At 48.6% G+C, this 21,244-nt stretch overlaps 1 pseudogene; it reads left to right on the top strand.

Moving 5' to 3' along the window:
* The first annotated feature begins 14,816 nt into the window (after positions 1–14,816).
* LOC149333113 (solute carrier family 22 member 7-like) lies at positions 14,817–19,165 on the top strand (annotated as a pseudogene).
* Positions 19,166–21,244: the final 2,079 nt, after the last annotated feature.

The following is a 21,244-nucleotide window of genomic DNA, read 5'->3' as shown; positions in this document are numbered from 1 at the left end:
ACGCGTGAAAAATATTCGAAGACAGTTGCGTGCTCGGTTTACTTTTGTCCGCGCCTGTACATGCACATTCAGCACACTGATTTCCCTATGTTACAGTCGTTATGTTAGAGTCAGCACCTGAGTTAAAGGAATCATTTCACATCAGACCTTAAAGCCTGTCACTCGGACCAACCGGCGCGTTCGCATCAACATTTCCGCGTAGGTCAAGTGAGTCAATTGCTCGTTTACAGGAAACGAGTTTCGACTAGCCTCAACACTTGTCCAACCCGTCTTCCTAAACCTAACAGCATAGCTGTAACCAGTACGCGCAGAGAAAAACTTGCTGAGTCTGTAAAATCGGTTCAGACACTTCTTATGGGATTTGTATTTGCAAATAAAAAAAAACTATAACAACGCTTTCACCGCAGTCTCACAGCCCGCAGTCTGCAGTGAGCCGAAGGTGGTCGGACCATGCGAAGCGGCCATGTCCCGCTTCTTCTACAACTCCACCAGCCAGGCCTGCGAGCCCTTCGTCTACGGAGGCTGTCGTGGGAACGGCAACAACTTCCGAACCGAACAAGAGTGCCAGGAAGCCTGCGAACCGCACCAATTGGTGCTGCCCAGGGCATAAGGGATATGAGATTCATTAAAGGCAGCCGCCAGTTCTGCAAGCTGCGGGCTTCTGACAGAAAATAATCATAAATTAATATAGTTTTCAAAATTTTAAATGAGAGCGAGAAACGTCAGTTCCTGCGACAATAATCCCAACGTGCAAGCGAAAGCGACTAAAAATTGGAAGCCGTCCTATAAATTGAAAAGATGAAATTGAAAACATTGAAACTTAGGTGAATTGACACTTAAATTATTCAGCGCCATCAGCAACAGAATTTAACAGTGCAGTTTTTGAATTTCTTGCCAAAAAGTAAACCTGAAACTAACTTTCAAGGGTACGACACCTTGGCTAAAGAATTGAGCGCACCTCCTTAGCTTGAAGTGGAGGCCAGCATCTCGGGAAGAATAAGCATGCACTGAGCACCGAAAGAAAATTTTCTCACATTCAATGCCCAAATTTTGTATTCTTACACACGAAGCTCGTAAATTCGTCGCATTTCACAGTTGTCATTAATCAACAGGAAAAGCGTGCGTGCCTTCTGAGTAATAAAGCAAGCACTTGAGACACGTGAGACTGGTGCTTAAATAAACAGTACTCTTTTTCATAACACGCGCGTCTTGTTTTTTTTTTCGTGAATGTTGGTCACACTTAAATTAGTTCGAAGAGAACACCATGCCTCTGGTGTCCATAGTGGTGCACATATCCCGCAATACTACCGCAAAGAGCGCATTCTACAGCATGTCGCTGCCTGGCCCATAGGAAGTTCACATGTGTTCACAAAAAGTTCAGGTATTGGTCTATTCATCTTATATGAACCAAAATCTTTCTTATGTGTTTCCATCGATCGTATCAAACAGTTAAGACTGCCATAATAAACCAATTGGGAACGCTTTTGATGATAGCAAAAACGTTAAGAGAAAAATAAACGCAAGACTGCCGTCTGGTGCTCTGCAGATATATTGATTTTTATAGTGCAATCTTGCGTTATGTGAAAAAACTGCTTCCACAGATGGTTTCTCGCTCAGAAAAGTTTTTGTCCAGAATTATTGGGTATCTGACGGGTAACTACCATGAGGCCATGGTCACAACTTGCACATACTGAACAGCGCAAGCTTCCCGACCTATATAGATGATGCGCCAATTACCGCCTGCACAAATTCATATTTGCACGCAAGTGAAACCTCGACCAAATATTTTAGGGGAAACCCCCAAGGTGGAGTAGATTTGTAATAAGGGAGTAATTACTCACTGACGTCCACCCGAGCGCAGCCATACGGCCACAAAGGAAAGCTATACAGCTTTCACAGAAACTTCGTAGTTAAAGAAAAATTCGTCCTGGTCCGGGGTTCGAACCCGGGACCACCGCTACACCGGAGCAGTCGCTCTACCAATTGAGATAACCGGGACGGCAAGCTTATGGTAGGGCGAGAGCGAATTGATCTATAACTCGAAGTGGGAACAGAGTTGACCAAATATTTTAGGGGAACCCCGGACCAGGACGAATTTTTCTTTAACTACGAAGTTTCTGTGAAAGCTGTATAGCTTTCCTTTGTGGCCGTATGGCTGCGCTCGGGTGGACGTCATTGAGTAATTACTCCCTTATTACAAGTGAAACCTCGCGCCGTATTCTGCAAATGCCAGTTAAATGAACAAGTCCAATTGAAAGTCCAATTGAAAAAAACTAGGCCCGTTGTCTTGTTCCAAAAAGCGGCTAATGCCACCATTGACATCTTTGATGGTAGTAGTTGCATATATTGCCACTAACTGAAGAAAGACAGTCACACACGTAAAGTAGGACTCCAGAGCAGCCGGCTTAATCGCAAAATGCTAGACCAACCCGAACCCTGCTCACGCGGCTGCAACTTTTTTTCTTTATTTCGCACACTTGCCATAAAGCCACAACTTGGGTTCGCTGCATATTAAAGGAAATCATGTAAAGTTTCCTTTAGTATACAGCGAACCCAAGTTATGGCTGCATCGGCCTCGACGTGTTCGCGGCTCAGCGGAGAGTTCGCGTGACATTTCCCCATAGCTTTAGATGCAACACAACCGCCCTTTTCCACTTTCAAACGCTTGAATAATAATCGCAAGCTTCTACAGCATACGTTCTGTACAACGCACTTTTGCACTACAATCGCTGACGCAATCAGCCAAGGTGACATAAGAGGAAAAACGGGTCACCTGTCGTTGCGCATCAGTAACGTGCGGCATCAGTAACGTGCGCTTTTGGAGCCAGTGTATTGTCGCAGCGCAGAACTAAATGAACATGCGCACCCCGTGGGCGCTTCCAGAATACATGCTGTAGAATTCCCAATTACAGCACACAACCGCGACGCCAACGTTTTCCCTTAGAAAGCCCCCATAAAAGTTGCTGCAACAATAAATGAAGGGTAACCGAACACTTCTACTTAAACGGCACAATAATGTCTTGCCCTTGCACTTCACGCGTCCACGAGGTAGCTCAGTTGTCGGTGATAGCAGTCTATATTGAGCAACTAGTGTGATAACCAAATTAAATATTTTTCAAAGTTTCAACGGCAACAAGCTCTTATAGCCCTTTATCAAGATATCCATAAAACGCCAAACGAATAGGGTGCTCCTGACAAAAACTTCCACTAGTGCCAGTTATATGCAGATAGTGCGCTCTACAGGTGGTAGAGCACCGGACGCGAAATTCAGACGCCATGGTTCTGATCTCACCGGTGGCATGCTTATTTTCTTCTGCTTTGTAATTAACTGTATTTAAGTGACAGATTAATCACAATGTTATTCTCTCATTTATCAATACCACACATTAGAGTAAAATTGGCAGCGGCTTAGCTCAGCTATACTAGGATGTACATAGCGAGAGGTACGGTATACCTATATACCTGGTTACGTCTAGTTGTTTTACTTATCGTCATGGTCCGACGACTCGAGTTTCTCCCGTCTCCTACGCCGCACAGTGTTGGCTTCGTTCTCCTTGGCCGCCATGAAAGTGTGTTTTTCCACCGCCGCATCACCATCATTTATACACCGCGACCCTTCTCCTCCCCTTGACGCGCATGCGCAGCTGAGCACGGCGCGCCAGCAGCCTGCAGCGCATGAGCAGTTTCTCTCTCGGTCGGAGGCGGGCAGCGTCGGCACGCGGTGCCGACAGCTGTGACGTCACTCGGCGGCTCCTCTCGGTCGGAGGCGAGCGGCGCGCGGCGCACCAGCTGCGCGGCTGTGACGTCACTTGACACCTCGCGCATGCGCACAAGTGGCGCCGAAGGCCCGCAGCGAAACGGGTAGACTGCGGGTAATGTAGCTCTCGCTACAAAAGGTACACATTCTCTTATGCACCTTGTTTTCAGTAGCTGTTTGCTTCGTTCACACACACACACACACACACACACACACACACACACACACACACACACACACATATATATATATATATATATATATATATATATATATATATATATATATATATATATAGTTAGAAAGAGAAATTTGCAATTTTACTTTTCCACAGAGTTAAGATTTCGTTTCATTTTCTCAAACATATATGGATGAGCCATTATCCTGCATTTTGGCTGCCCCCCGAGGGCGGACAGATAATGATTCGCAATCTAACCACAATTAGTTATAGATTTTATGTAATGCCCATGATTTCGTGCGGTCAAGAATTTCGCACTGCACGTCAATTTAAAAGAGGATTCGGTCCATTATGTCAAACACATAACTTGTATAACGGTTTTACTAATAACGATTTAGTTCGTACAATGCTAAACAGGCCTATCTGGCTTTATCCGCATCGACCCAGTCGTTTAGGCGTAGGTGGCTGCGACACACGACTTTTCTGTCTCACTCTTTCACCTCGTGATACATCTCTGTCCTGCCTGCACGCGGATGTGATATGGGCCCGCTTGGTGCCAGTCGACAGACCCGTGCTCTTCGCTTTTGTTTCTTTATACAGACAGTTACCAACGCATATACTCGGCTGCTCAGTCCGAGAATGCTGGTGCAATCGCTGCCGCGTTTTTACAGAGGCGAAAACCGAAAGGAACCCGTATGAGATGTCCGTACGCGTTCGAAATACCAATGTGGTCGAAACTAACCCGGAGGCTTCCAATACAGCATGTCTTTATCGATTCTTTCGTTAACCCTTCGTTCATCCCTTCCCTCACGGAGTTCGGGTTTCCACCGAGAAGTGCGACGGTTACTTACCGCTTTCTTCTCCTGAAAATCAATTTTCACTAGAAGCCCGGCTTACAACTGCTTAACACTCATCTGTTTTTTTATTTCTATTTTTAGTAGCGCCTGATATGTTTTAAAAATTTAAAGTTATGTCCGTCCTCTCACTCTCAGAAGTGCTATGCTACAAATGCCAAAGTGTACTCTTGGCTGCCACCTCATACTTTCTTAGCCTGAAAAGAGGTTGGTTTATTTATTTATTTCGTATACCCTCACGGCCAGAGGCATTATAGAGGAGAGTGGTTGCATAAATTTAAAAAAAAATGTACAGTGCAGCAAACTAGCTAGTAATACAAAAATGGTGGCTCCTAGTTATACAATATTAGCTGTTGGGTTCTTGGTGTGCTGGTTAATAGTGTATAATACACAACATACAGCGCAGCAATACAGTGAAAAAAACAAACAAACAAAATGATCGTACAAAAACAGCAAAAAATAGAAAAATAAATGCTCCTAGTTATACAGTGTTTTTTAATGCTGTCTTGAAGCGTTGGTTGTCAGTAATTGTAGCGGTTGATGCAGGAAGGTGACTGCACTCAGCAGCTGTGCGCGGAAGGAATGACTGAAACATGGCACTGGTTTTGCAAAATGGAATTCGGACTTTGTTATTGTGATCTAGCCTTGATGAAATGTATTGGGGAGTGGAGATCAGTTCGTCGCGAAGGGAAGGATAATGAAATATTGCGAAAAAACGAAAGTCTAAGGGCTTTACGGCAAGATGCTAAAGATGGCAGGCTAGGATTTAATTTCATTGTAGAAATGCCGGCAGTTCTGTAATAATTACAACGAATAAAACGAGCAGAATTGTTCTGGACCATTTCTAATGAGTGAAAGCTCTTACTCTCCGAGCCACAACTTTGAAGGTCATGAACGTTGCGCCGTGGCCTCTAAACCAGAGTGGCCTGATGTCATACCACGTGACTCGCCACAGATGCACCGGCTGCCGCGCCGCGTCTCGCAGCTCGCCTCATCACTTGACTCATCCTCTCCTAACCATGTGACGCGCAATATTCAAGCGCGGCAGCTGCGCTCGATTCCAGTCATGCTTCCAGTAATCCCTCCGGCAAGCTCCGCGACGCCGTGGAGGTGGTCCTAAAGCCCATGGAGTAGAAAAACTGAGGAGAGAGCGCGACGCCAAGCGGCCTGCCTTCGCAAGCCAAGTGCTCGTGAAGCCGCTCCCTCCCCCGTTTTTCGCTCTCCGAGTCAGTCCTTTCTGCTTTGGCTCTGGTACGTTTTAGTGCGCGCGGCCTGTGGCGCGGCCGTCTACAGCAAGGAGGTTGATCTACAGTCAGTCAGCCACTCTGGTGCGCGCATGCGCGCGCGCAGCGGGGCTCGATATCACCGCACACTTTCCCGTGGAGTGATCACAGGGGGACCGACTCTCTGCTTTTTGCTTTTTATGACTAGGCTTCAAGGCTATTTCCGGAGCTCCCTCCCGAGTTTTCTTTCCTCCATGCTAATGCCCCTCCATGACGTTTTCTGCCGATCAGGTTAAGACCTCCCTCCCCCACGGCTCTTCCTCCTCAGATTGCTTTCCAAATTCCGGTCTTGAACGGAAGGAAGCTCTGCAATTTTGTTTCTCCAGGCGAGTGTGTGCCATCTCTGAATCGCTGCTGTTTTCATCCATAGTCGTATTGCTGTTTGGGTGCTTTTATTTCAAACAGTGTTGGAAAATGCATATCGCGCTAGTGGTTCGTGTCTGCATGCGATGATCACACCGTGTGGAAAGCTTCGGAATTTCCTAGCGTTCCAGCCACGAATTTGACCGACTCCGAGGGACATTTCTTTCCTCCATGCGAGCAAATGCGAAAAGGCGGCGACTAACGGGAAAAATGCAAATCGGAACCGGAAAAACCGTACGCGGATACGGAAAGAAGGCAGCGGCGCACTTTCGCAGTTTGGCGTTACTTAAAAAAGCGCCAGCGACAATAGCGGGGCTTCAGCAGGGCCTAGGAAGAGAACGGTTGGAAGGAAGGAAGGAAGTTGTTTATTCCATGCGTATGTACGTGCTTGAGGGGCAGGGCCTGACGAGGCTCATACCCCCTGTTGCATCTGACACAGCAGCACAACGCAACATGTGTACCAGTGATACAGCATATAAATCAGCACACACAAATTACAATGCCAAATTACCATAGGCAAGTCAAGATGTGGAACAAAAGAAAAAGACATTTACATCATTGACGAGGAACATTTTCACAGGTGTATGTTGATGAGAGTTCTACTTATAGCATTTCTGTTGATTTTTTCCTGAATAAACGCTCATTTGTGTATTTATGGATGAGATCTTCTATATGTTTGCTAAAATTTATAACTATTACCTGGTACAGCGAAGTTTGAGAGCCATAATTTGTTCTTATTCTGGGCAGCCTGGTATAATAATTTCTTAGTTGGTAGTTTTGGTGCTGGTCAGTGCGCATGATGTGTGAAAGTGTTCATCTGTAAAACATGTGGTGGGCATGACAGGCAAGCCGCAGTCTATTTAGTTTATAAATATTTAATATCTTTAAGCTATCCTAATGTAGAGCTGTGATATCTATATATGGAATATCTGTAATAACTCTAATCGCTCTTTTTTGTTACAAAAGAGAAATTTCAAATTTGTTCCCGATGTGCTGCCAAGCTATAAGGCAGCAGTGAAGATGAGATTGTACAAGCGCAGAGTAAATTTGTCTTTTTAACCAAAATTGGAAGAACTGACCTAAATTTATTGATGATGCCAATGGAGCGTGCGACTTTCAATTGCACAGAGCTTATGTTGTCATTCCACAACAACTTTTCATTAAATAAAGATCCCAGAAACCGCACAGACCCGGCACGTTGGATAACATTATTTCTAAAAATATGACTTTGTCTCATGTCTATAACTTTGTTTTAGGTTTAAAGGCTAGAAACTTTGTTTTATTGACATTTAATACTAATCTATTTACTTTTAACCAAACAGAGAGCTCGTCCAGTGCAGAAACGAGGCTGCATCCGATGACCCGACTGACACTGATCATCAAGTCTTTCACTCGTCTCACTAGGTAAAACAGAATTAAACCACTGCCAATTCTTTTGGTATTCTTAGACACATCTGGTGAAACGCTTTTAGCAAGACTTCGACAAGCGCTAATACTCTCCTTTAGAACGCGTTCATTTTCACTCCCGAGTTCCGTGCCTTACGCAGCGCAGCGTATGCCAACTCGATGTTTTCTTGTCTATGAGCTCTAGGACTGAACCGAACTGAAAGCAATAGTTTCTTATTGCGATTGGTGCGCCACAGCGCAGGTGACAACAGCAGCACTATTTGCGTATATTTTTTTTTTGTTCTGGCAGGCAAGAAGATTCCACAGCATATTAAAATTTGTCATGGATTCTCGACAAATATTGCCCCGATTTTCCTGGTTAAGTTATGGGAAATAAGTGCGCTAGCATGCTCTCCCCCGATATGCTTTGTTTGTCTTTGTGTATATATCTTTTTATAAGCTTGAAAATTCCAGTTGCAGCCAAGTGTTCTTGCAGTTGTACTACGGCTTCTATCTTGGGATAAGCCGCCTGAGCACGTGTGAGAGTGAAAGAGGAGCAGCGAAGTCTAAATAATTTGGTCATGGTTTCAACACCGCTTGGCTCACTCCTAATTGGGAACACATCGTGTAAGTCGTAACATGGTATAGTAGGCAGCGAAAATTAGACGTTACAGAAAAGTTTCATTGAAATGCTTCATTAACAGCGGGAGCGGTCTGATTAGCATGCACAGCTTTTCCACAGTTGTCCATAAGTGTTATTACACGCATTTTAGCTTTTTAGACGGCTCAATAACAATTGCGTGTCTAGCTGAAGACAAACGACATTTACGAAATGTTCCAACTAAAAAAATGCAAAGTCCTCACGCATTTCGTAGAAACTTTGTAGCTATAGACCTCTGCATCCGGCCAGAATGTTGTCGAAACGCCTCCTCTCCGGACCGTCGGAAACCGGTCCCGCCGCCCCTTCCGCCGTGCTAGCGCGAGGTGCTCACGACAGTCCAGCGAACAATATGACAGCGCCCAGGGAGCCCCTATTGCCGAGCTCTATATTCCTTCTCGCCTGCCGAGCTACAACAACTCAAGGAGATATGCCGCTCGCATTTCTCACTAAATAAGGTTGCACTGCACTACCTCATCCTACGTTTACGTTCCATTTAAATTATCTTCCGTTGCCATGACGGACCTCATGAGACCCTATATCAGAATGACCGTTCATAATTTCTTAGCCCCAGGTCCTTATCTGCGTTTACTTATGCAATCTTTTCGCGATAAAATATATCTAAACGTATCTATATGTGCGTCTTTGAGAATTCATCCGAAGGTTCAGAGAGAGAGAGAGAGAGAAAAGGACGGAAAGGCAGGGAGGTTAACCAGGCGATGCCCAGTTGGCTACCCTACACTTGGGGAGGGGAACAAAGGGGAAAAAAGGAAAAAGAGCGGCAAGGAAATGAGTTTTCTAAGTGTCCAGCGACCACCATGTCACAGGGACAGAGGGCGCGCACTGAAAACTTAAAGATTATAGGCGGGAATGCAACCCCGAGTCCCTTAAGAAAGTCAGGAGCGCTTTCACCGCTTTCCGTTGTCTGGAAGGTTGAGCCCAAGGCCCCAGAACGTTAGACTCTGTTAAAGGACGCGAGTCCAAGCGGAGCAGAGAAACACTTAGGACACCGCGCTCTCGCTCAAAACGAGGGCAGTCACAGAGGAGGTGGCTGATCGTTTCGTCACAACCGCACTGGTCACACGCAGGAGAGTCAGCCATTGTGATCAGATGGGAATAGGCGTTTGTGAACGCCACTCCCAGCCACAGGCGGCACAACAGCGTAGTATCACCGCGCGGGGGAGGCCGAGTGGTATGTGATGTTGGAGCAGGAGGTTGAAGTGATGCGAGCGGGGTGACCAACCTCCAGGGGCAGACCACGACGTTACAGTCAGGTTTCGGGCGAGCAGTTGAAGGTGCCTTGCTGCGTCAGCTCTTGTCAGTGGTATGCGGACAGTGTTGGTTGTATCGTGAGCCGATCGAGCAGCATCGTCAGCTAAGGCGTTACCAACAATGCCGCTATGGCCTGGTACCCACTGGAAGATGATTTCATGATCTTGTTCGATTGCCTGGTGGTGCAGATATCGTATCTCCGCTGTAAGTTGCTCATGGTCGCTATGTCTCAAGGAAGATTGAAGACATTGTAGGGCAGCTTTTGAATCACAGAAAACAGTCCATTTTTGAGGTGATTGTTGTGAGATATACTGTACTGCCGCAAGAAGCGCAGCCAACTCTGCTCCAGTAGAGGTAGTCCGATGCGAAATTAGTTGGTGAATTTGAGTCTGTCGCGCAGGAACGACCACAGCGCAAGCAGAACTAGTAGAGGTTACTGATCCATCCGTATAGACGTGAGTGCGGTCCGAATATTCGAAGTGGAGCATGGACAGTGTCAGTTGCTTAATGGCTGGCGTCGATAAATTTGACTTCTTCGCTATCCCCGGAATAGCAAGGCGCACACATGGGAGCCGCATACACCACAGTGGAGAGGGAGGTAGTGCTGCCGGGGTGAACTGTTGTGGGATCGACGACTGTTGCGTCGTTATCACCTTTGCAAATGCAGAATGTGGTCTCTGCAGTGGCAGAGGCGCAAGGTGATGCTGTGGAATCCTTGAGATATGACGTATGTGCATTCGCAAGCAGTCTAGGACAATATAAGTAGAGATCGGGTGGTCTTTGGCGAGTGCAATGCTACCCAGTGTTGATGCGCTCCGAGGTAGACCTAGGCATGTGCGAAGGGCCTGACCCTGCACTGACTGGAGGGCACGCATGTTAGTTTTGCACGTGTTCGAGAGTACAGGTGTACTGTACCGCAAGCATCCGACAAATAGAGCTCTGTACAACTCCAGCATTGACTGGACCGACGAGCCCCAAGATTGTCCACCTAGAAATCGCAGTAAATGAGCGATAGATGTTAGCTTTTTTTTCTTTTTCAGTAGAGTGCAATGCGGGCTCCATGATAAATTGCGGTCGATCAGGATCCCTAGGAAACGATGAGTTTTGCTGTAAGAAATGACTTGACCGTCGATGCGTACCGGATATGGAGTCATACATTTACGTGTAAATGCCACTAGCGCGCACTTTTCTGGTGAAACGCTGAGACCTTGCTTCTGGAGATAGGAAGAAGTGATCGATGCTGCCCGCTGAAGTCTTGCACGCACCTGGGGACGCGTCACAGAGGAGGCCCAAATGCAGATGTCATCGGCGTACATACACATCTGGACGGTGTTGGGGAGATTCTCAGGGAGGGCGATGAGAGTCAGATTAAACAATGTAGGGCTAAGGACACCGCCCTGGGGCACGCCACGGTAGGTGTAATGCTCAGGCGTCGGGCCATCTTCACATTGGATAAAAAATGATCTTTTGGACAGATAGCTCTCTATCCACGCAAACATCCGACCACCGATGCCCACAGTTTCCAGCGCATCAAGGATGGCCTCATGGGTCACGTTGTCGTAGGCACCTTTTACATCCAGAAAGAGTGCCGCTGACAAACGTTTCAAGCGCTTCTGTTGTTGAACCGTGGATACGAGATCAACGACGTTGTCAATAGAAGAGCGACCCCGCCTGAAGCCGGCCATAGCGTCGGGGTATATTTTGTAGTGTTCGAGGTACCACTCAAGGCGCGACAAAATCATTTTCTCCATGACCTTTCCTACGCAACTGGCCAAAGCTATTGGCCTATACGACGAGAGCTCGAGTGGAGATTTCCCTGGTTTTAGTAGGGGTATCAATCGACTCGATTTCCATTCTTGAGGAACAGCACCGTCGAGCCAAGAGTCGTTGTAACGTTTGAGGAGCTCTTCTCGCGCGTCGTGGCCAAGGTGGGACAGCGCAGCATATGTGATTCCATCTGGCCCTGGTGAGGACGAACGCCGACATCCTGTAAGAGCAGCGTCGAGTTCCTCGCGAGAAAAAAGGACATCCATGGCTGAGACCCGTGAGGCAGGAGGAACACGCCGGGAACTCGAAGCAGTTGGTACACCAGCAATTTTCCTGCAGTAGTCCGTTGCTACCTCAGACTGCTGTCGATCTTGATAGACAGCCAACGCATAGAAGGGTTGTCTTTGCTGCGGAAGCGTACGGAGGCCCCGCACAGTACGCCATATAAGGGACATGGGCTTGCGGGGATCCAAGTGCTGACAAAAGGACCTCCAGCGCTGGTTCGCCAGCTGATCCATTCTTCGTTTGATTTTTTTCTGCGTACGTCTAGCCTCCCGTAGATCATTTAAGCACTTGGTTCGTCTGTATCGCTTTTCTGCTCGCCGCCGAAGAGCACGCAGGCGTTCTAGTTCAATATCAAAATCACTGCGTATTCTTGAGGACGTGATGTGACTTCTCGCAACGTTCATAGCATTAGCTATAGTGTGCTCCAGCCTGCCAGTGAGGGCATCTTTGCTCGTCTCCTCCATATGTTTTCGAAATACTGCCCAGTCAATTCGCGCGAGTTGGGTTAGGGAGGACGCACCAAGGCCGCTTATTTTGAGGTAGGTAGGAATGTGGTCACTTCCATGGGTCTCCACATCACAAAACCAGCGAACACTCCGGTGCAACGACCTAGAAACTAATGTCAGGTCCAGGCAGCTGCTGTAGTTACAGCCGCGCAGGTATGTCGGACTGCCGCCATTCATAACATACAGATCATTGTCGGATGCAAATAACGCCAGATGTCTTCCTTTGGCGTTAATTCTGGTGCTTCCCCATAGCAAATGGTGGGCGTTAAAATCGCCAGTAATGATCCAAGGAGCACGGGTTTCTTCCATGATGGCTTTCAGCCTTTCGCAGTCTAATTGAGAGGAGGGTGACACATAAGCTGCAATCAGTGTGAATTCTAGCGTTTTTGTCTTGATTAAGAAACACGCGTATTGATTGTCATTGTGAGGTGGAACTGGGCAGCAAACATACGTCATGTCAGTGCGGAGGTATACCAAGACTTGGCTGCGTTCCCCGCATGTAGGGGCGAAGAAAGATTCGTACCCGGAGAGCCTGATTGCTTCTGATAATTTGGGCTCGCAGATTACCAATATCGGGAAGTAGTTAGTGAATACGTAAGGACGAAAACTTGACATTCGCGACCTCAGACCTCTTGCGTTCCATTGGAAGATTGTGGCGCCTCTGACTTCCTCACGAAAGGAGGGAAGGTGGCCAGCCATTATGGATTAAAGTCCTTGAAGTGCTGAACCCAGGGAGTCCAGCACTAGTAAAACGCTTCGAGCAGTTGGGGATTGCAGAGCCTGTAGGAGGGGCCGAATTGCGTTGACCACGGTCTTTAAAATCACGAGGGTTTGGCGGTCTTGCTCCGGGAGCCCGTCTGCAGCGGCCGACGTGCTCGGCGATGGGAGCTTACGTGGAGGGGCCTCAGGAGGACATAATGGCGGAAGCGCAGGCCAAGGATCGGAACCTGATGACATCTGGCCACCCTTGTCCACAGAGGTCGGACGGAGCACACTGGGGCGAGGTGGAACAGGAGGTGGAGGAGGGTGAGCAGGAGGCGCCAACAGCGCGTCGTTGCGGCTGTCATTCGCAGCAGCCTGTCTGGATTTCCTCTTGCGTCGGGCACGTCTCTTGCGAACGATCGCGGCGGCTTCGCGGTGCGTCGAGCTGTCTCGGACCATTTGTCTTAGGACAGCACGCTCTTCTTTTAGCCGCGGGCAGTCTCTAGATGAGGCGTCATGGGGACCGTTGCAGTTTGAACACCTGAGAATTTGTGCTGTGCATGTCTCAGAATCATGAGGCTCGGCACACCGGGAACACACACTCGCGTTGGCGCAGACTCCGCTAACATGGCCCAGTTTCATACAATTCGTGCATTGTAGGGGCTTTGGTATGAATGGCCGAACTGTGTGACGAAAAAGGCCTACCTTCACATGTGACGGAAGGCTGTCGCCTTTGAAGACAATCTTGACACAGCGAGATTTCCCAAGACGTGAAACTCGGAGAATCACGGTGCCTTCGTTTCCTGGCTTCACAAGTATGGGCAGATCTTCTTGCGTGATCGTCTCATCGACGTCATAGATGACGCCAGAAGAAACGTCCTCGCCGAGCGGGATAACTGTACGGACCGATATGCCTCCGAGTTCAGTGATGGCCCGCAGTGATTCGAGTGCTGGCGCATGATGGACGTCAACAGCAACAACGTTTTTGCGCGAGTTCACGCGAACGTCTTTAATTTCGTTCGGCACAAGGGCCTCAAGTTGCATTGAGACAGCTTGCCTGTTAAGCCGCCTCATGTTGTGGGATCGATGCGCAGGCAGGATGAGAATAGTATGCTTCGATGCTTGGCCAGGTGTCTTCACCGTGGACTGGCTCGATGAGGAGCTGGCTCTTAATAGTCTTCTTTTGGTCCTGCGGCTGAGGTATGTCTCAAATTCACCTTCAGTACTGTCCTCGCTGAAGTACTCTATGGTATCCTCGCTGTCGGGGTCACTGGGAAGGCTGCAACGCTTCCTCGAAGAACTCGAGGAAGGAGCCGGCAGTCTGGTCGGATGCCCAGGAGGATCCACATCCATCGCCGTATAACGGGGGCGGCGTCCCCGCAATACACACACAAAATACACTAAAAGCATTGGCAACTCGTGCCGATGTGCTGTCCTCCTCCGACAAAGAAGAAGGAACGTCCTGCAGGGTTCGCACGCACGCTTGTACGTCGCTCGAACCAGAAAAGGCTTCACTCCGCCCCGGTCTTCCAGAGCCTGGGAATATGGCCAGGAAGAAGAGCAAGAGGTCCTCCTCTGTCAAGCCGGACCACCAAAGCACGGTGATGACGTAGAGCGGCATCGTCACTGCCGTCGAGCAGCCCTCCGGTCCCGTCGCATCAGGGACGACCGCCTTAGGCGCGTTGTCCGTCACTTCGCCGCTTTCCCTGGAGGCCAAGCCGGGCGCGTCCTGCCTCATTTCGCCGCTGTCCACAGAGACCAAGCCGGGCGTGTCCTCCCTCACTTCGCCGCTTTCCCCAGAGATCATGCCGGGCGCGTCCTCCCTCACTTCGCCACTGTCCCCGGAGGCCAAGCCGGACACAAATCCCGTCGCGTCGCAGACTGCTAGCGGGGCAGCCATAGGTACCGTCGCCTTCGATGCCACCGTGTCGCCACTGGACCACATCCTCATTTTCGGCCACGGCGTGTTCCAGAGGCTCATCCTGCTCTGCACCCTGCTATCAGTGTTCTGCACCATCCTGCACGCCGAAGCCTCGACGAACCTGGCGCGACCCGTGGACCACTGGTGCCGCCCTCCGGCCGCCTACGCCAACCTGCCACCAGAGACGTGGAAGAACGCCAGCATACCGGTCGAAGAGGACGGATCGTACAGCAGATGCTTCCGCTACGAGCCTCCGTTCGCGCCTCAAAGCACGAACTCCTCCCACGACGGTCGGGGAACTGTGCCATGCGACGCCGACTGGGACTGCTCTGTAAGCGCTACCCACTAGTTCAGGCGTCAAACGAACGCTTGTTTTCCGTTTGTGTTGAATCTTATAAAATCTAACTAATGCGAGGTGTCTAAACGGGAGTGTTTTCATTACTACGCAACCTTTAACTTCGCAGCATATAGTAAAAAGGACTGGAGGCTGCAAAGCAAACATGGACATGGTAGCTGCCTCCTTTCGAAAACTCCCGACCTCACAAAACGTACATGTACACTGCAAATAGCAGGCAGTGCCGCCTCGTTTCATATCATTGTTAGCCCCGTTCGTTGAATGCTCGGTTTTCAGCCATCGAGGTGTTACTTGCGCGTAGCGACCTATTTTGAAAGGAAGCAAACTTATGGTGGTATGTCTAGCTCGCTGTGGCGAATTCCTTCATTTAGTTTATTGTAAACTGTATCAAGACATTGTGTGTAACAGATTAGCTCAGCTGAAGCCTCTCTTCTGAAGCCTACTGCCTCCGAAATGCATTTTGGTTATTTTGTGAGGCTACGGAACATTTTGTGTACCATTGCGCTTCGCGCGAATACTGCCCAAAGTAGTATTCAAGCGAACCAGAATAGTTCTTATTGCAGTAATCCTTAGTGCAGTATTACGCCTTAAGACTCAAAAAGCTCTGCATAGAAAAATTCACGTCCTGGACTGACGTCACGTGCCACGCACCAAAGAAAGCTAACTTAGTAAAAATCGCTGTTTGGTAAGAAATTATTCACTCCTTCAGCGTCATTCCTCTACTTCCTGTCTTTTTTTTTCTCTCTCTCAATTTTAACTTACTATGTGAAATCGAAGATACTTGGTGGCTGAAATAAGAAACGTTTGGTTTCTGAAGTAAAGAGCAGCATCACCTCGCGAGCCACTCTTCACGCGGCGAAGGCGGGGTCGGTAGAAGTTACCCATCTGTGGGCCGGTACGTGAGGCATAACCATAATGACTTACGAAACCTGTCACACGTCATCATTGAACCAACGTTCCTCCCCAAAATATGTCGCGTCGTCATTTCATGTAAGTCTTAGCAGGAATCCCACCTTATCTTACCGAAGTATAGTAGATCGGCATTCGCAGCACTATCTCCGAAGGACGAATCATGTCAAAGCGCGACAACTTCGGTGCTCCTCACTACACCCGTCTCTTAACTACTAAAAAAGGGAAGTTATGCTTCTCAAAATGAGAGGAACCCGGCAGAGTTCCTGAAGACTAATTCGGTACTTCTCACGGCCCTTCATTTATGACCTACTGTGTCGCCAGCTAAAGCCAGTGACATCAGCCAGTAAAATGCCTGCGGCTCAAATCCCACACTTTTTCATCAACGCAACACTTTCGAGGTCAGTGCACCCCTGCAAAAATACCAACCTTGTTTTTCTGGTAAGCCTGTTGCGTCGCGTTGCACACAGGCGTCGACCCGCGTCTCGATCGTGGGCGAGTGGAACGTGGAGTGCGGCCGACGCTGGCTGATGTCGGTGCTGACTGCCTGCTACATGGCCGGCCCCCTGCTCGTCATGCATGCCCTTCGTCGGCGCAGCTGCCGACCGTCTCGGCCGGCGTCCAGTCCTCGGCGCCTCGCTATCCGTCCTCATCGTGTCCGGCATCTTGCTCGCCTTCGCCAGGACGCTGCCCATGTTTGCCTCGCTGCGGTTCTTAATCGCCGCGTCCGCCGGTAGCATGGCCGTCATTTCGAACGTCCTGCTCTTCGAAGTCACCGACTCCGCCCGCCGCGTGCTCTTCTGCAGTATTGCCGTCACCGGAGGCTTCACAGCGGCCCACGTCTACGGCGAGCTGGTCTACGACTGGATCCATGACTGGTCCCTGATCCAGCTCTTCTGCATGGTCCCCACTGGGCTGCTAATTGGAGCCGTGTACTTCGTGGAAGAGTCACCTTGTTGGCTCCTGGCGACTTTCAGGATCAGGAGAGCAGCGGAGGTGGTGACGTCGGCGGCACAGATGAACGGCGCCGACATGGTCCTCGTCGGCAAACGGCTGGAAGTCATGAGGCAGGAAGCCAGAAAGGCGAGGGCCGATGCTTGCATGTGCACGGGTGAGGGACTGCAGGAGGCGTCCACGGCAGAGCTTTTCACGAACCGGGCGCTGCGCAACGAGACTTTGGTGGTGTACGGCTGCTGGTTCCTGGCGAACAGCTTCTCCTACCGGCTCAGGGAAAGCCGCGAGAACCGCGTCGTCTACCGCGCACTCGTCGCTCTCGCGATGCCTGCTGTGGCAGCCAATGTCTTCCTCCTCAGCACCAAGGGGCGGCGCCTGTCCACTGCGCTCAGCTTGGTCCTCCTTGGCAGTCTGATGGCCAGCCTGGCGGGTGTTACGTTCTTTGTGCTCGGTGAGTGCCTTCATAACTCGGTAGGGTAAAAAGGAACGCTTCTCCCCTTGGAAACATGCACCAGTATCTCAGAACTAAGCCTAATCGGCTTACACAACACGCTTTTCAAAAGGTGCTTTAAACAACAAAAGTTTTGTCCCCAACATCCCTTTTACTCAGGACAAGTTCTGAAAAGCATGGAGAACTCCGCAGTCTGCTTCATTAGAGAAATGCAAAAGCTTCTGCGTTTGAACGTCAGCAATTTATTTTTTTGAAAGTCATCGTTGTCACGCAATACTTATCACGTCACCTTTGAATGACATGAGCAGTTTTTTGCAAGACATCATTTTCTAACATCAGTACACATCCCCAAGACACTTGACCTTCGTACACACCCCTACGCATTCACTTCGTGCCCCTCTAACACGATTAAACTAACGACCCTCAATACTGGCGAATTTCTTTTTTCGAATTAGGTCACGTGAGAGGTCCCACTTCCTGAGTCCGCATTTTGTGGACACATTTTGCGACATAATTTGGGGACAACTTCCGGTGACGGGTTTTCTTTCGCGTAAAGCATATGATGCTTTCACTTTAAAAAGAAAATCTATTTCGTTTTACGCGGTTGGTGGAGTACAGCGCTTCAGTGCATCGCCCAGACACGCGCGAATACGCTCGCACGCATAAAACAGAACTTCTCCCTTCCTGCCTTTCCAACTGATGGCTTCTGTAAGCAGGCGTGCTCAAAATTAACAATGTCGCAGCAAGCGTCTGGACTCCCTCAACGTAAGTTCGAAGCAACGTTTCAGTGGAGAAGCTTCTCTTACAGTTCTCGAAAACATGACTTGAAAGGGAATATGGGAATATGACGGCATAATTTCTACCGCCTTTGTACACACCTTATATTATGAGCATGTCATGTTTTCGCTTGCGTGCAATACTTGAAAATTTTAGTCGATGCTCGTGTAGAATTTCATGCATTTTTCAAATAAGCTCTCAGCCGGTTCCTATCTTTGTATGTAGCCTCTATGGCCTTGCTCTTTCAGTGGCATTCTCTATTCCATAAACATTTAAAAACTTAACGTTCGTTATAATTTCATGCATGACTTATATTAGGAACACTAAATACAACAATGTGACGAACAGTTCCGAGTTGGGGTCCGTGAGCTGTTCAAGAGGTAAGCGTTATTTCCGCTGTATCGCCTGCGAAGGCTGGCACTTTCTGAAGCAGTTATTGCGTCTTTCGAGGTAACTAAACCGTTGATTACTGGTATGCAAACCGCTGAAAACTGGAGGCGCAAGGAGCTTAATTTTTGTTTTCTATATGATATGACCTTGGAAGCAATTGTTCGGCAACACGTATCCCGCAGGAAGCGGCGACATCTTGAGCTCTCGCCTCATGACGGCGGTTCTCGTCGCAGAGCTTTTAGCCGTGGACTTGGCCGTCATAAGCCTCTATTTCATCACGGTCGAGATGTACCCGACCGTCCTCAGAGGAAGCTGCTTATCCTTAGGCTACAGGTGCGGCCGTCTCGGGGCCACCGTGGCTCCATTCGTCGGAAGCATCGAGTCGAGCAGCGTCTGAGGCACCGTGCTCGCCGTGGCGTCCCTCCTGGTGGTGGCCTTCGGCGCGATGGCCTGGGTCGTGCTGCCGGAGACGACCAAGGTCCACGGAATGAACACCTTTCGCGACCGGGCCGATTAAAATGCGGACAAGTGGATGCTCCAGGCTCCGCTCAAGATAGCTCGCCGACATAGCCGCGCCAGGTCTATACATGAGCGTCGCAGGAGCTCGAGCTGCTCGGAATCCAGATTGTCCAGGGTGTCGAGGATTTCCAGAGCAAGCCAGTGAGGGTGCTGTTGCAGGAGCGCGAGCGGTGGCTACAAATGTGACCGCATAGTGCTCGACTTTTTCATTTTTATTTCTTTTCTTTTTCTCTAAAGTCTCCTTAACTCCAATTAGCGATAATTTTCTTATTCTCAAGACAGAATTTCCTCCTAGTTCTCAAGCTTTTTATTTAATATGCTGTCAGCATCTAGCCCTAATTCTGCAGTTTATTTCTTTACTCTGAAAATGTTTTAAATGAATTCGATTGATGTTTGGAGGTCTTTGAAGGCTTCGTTATGATAATATTCTTGATTTTATCAGACACTAACCTATGCCCAGTGGAATGCTGTGGCTTTTGTGCTTATGTCGTTATTAATGCTGTCGTGAGTTTGGTGGTCTAGATCTAGGAAAGGGATTAGGCAGATCCTGTATGTATTTTTATAAGTATGTGCATGTGTTTTTTATCTTGCAGCAGCTATATTGTGACTGTAAATTTGGGGCTACAAAACGGCGATATGCGTGAAAGTGACTGCACCTGGATGATGATCCTTTGCGCACTATATTAACATGGCAAGAGCTCCATTCTACAGAATGCGGCTAAAGTTATGCAGCTGGTTAACACGCAACAATTATCGCAATATGATGCTTACAACTTTTAGTTTTATATACCACCACCACCACCCCTTTCCAGACTTTCTGTGGTTGGGACTTTCCATTAGGCTGTGTCTGCAGTGAACTGGCTTCAAGAATAGTGGTCGTTGCTTCCGAAATGATGTTTTGTGCAATGCAAGGCACGGAGCTCTAACGACAGCGCTGGAAAAATTGCTTCCTTGCGAATTTGAGTTGTCAACAGACTGCAGACTTCGGGACAAACTACAGTGTGAAAACATGGTACCGAATACATCCGGGGAGCATCTTAGCAACGACACCGGCTGAACTTTCTGCGAACGTGTCCTTGGGCAATAGATTCGCATTGAAGTGCGTGATGTTGCAAATACCGTTCCCAGCAGCCGCTTCACGCCAGGTGGCGTTCTGGGACGGTAGTCTTCGCCTTGTATGTACAGTTCTGCTGGTACAGTTGGAAATTTGAAGGTGATAATCTCAAAACACCAAACAGAATAGTCTAGGAAGACGACCGCCACCGGTTCCCGATACAATAAAGTTTGATTGAACTGAATAATGTGTTTGATAGCTGACATTTAAATGTGGCATTGACTAGATCGACACGTCTCCGGCTAGTCGCATAACCTTCGCAGGAAAGGGTTTGTTGACTTCTCATCTCTGCTCTATCACCGGCTCTATCCCTAGCCTGTATAGTACCATACGGCGTACAGTAGAGGCTGAGAGCCTCAATATTTGTGCTTCTTTATGCGCCTTTATCCGCTCTGCCACTGTGTTTTATATGCCTAGTTCGAGTAGCTTTTTCGTCTTGGTGTATCTGGGAAGCCCTAGAATTGCTTTGCAGACCGTTCGAATGATCGCATTAACCGATTTTACCCCTCGTCTTCAGGTTGCCTTAGGGTAGAGAGTATGTAATACGGCTTATCATGAAGGCTTACCCCTCTCTCTGTATCTATCTCAAAGCTTCAATTTTGAGAGCTGTCTTGTGAGTGCCGCTTAAATATTCTGGGTACAGTCAGGAAGGAAAATTCACTGGAAACGAGTTAGCGGGCAAAATTGGTCTACGATTATAATCTATTTGGAGTAAATGGGTTAAGGCTCATATATGCGTAATCGGTCATTCTCTACTTTGCATTCATAGGTCACTCGAAGTCCTCATACCCCTCTTGTCACAGTGGTGCAGCGATTAAGCGACGTGACACTGCCCTGTGATGG

This window comes from Amblyomma mixtum, chromosome 8 (genome assembly GCF_055824585.1).
Source record: "Amblyomma mixtum isolate Tamu chromosome 8, ASM5582458v1, whole genome shotgun sequence".
Lineage (NCBI taxonomy): Eukaryota > Metazoa > Arthropoda > Arachnida > Ixodida > Ixodidae > Amblyomma > Amblyomma mixtum.
The sequence above is the reverse complement of the archived record's forward strand: the minus strand, read 5'-3'. Positions and strand labels throughout refer to the sequence as shown.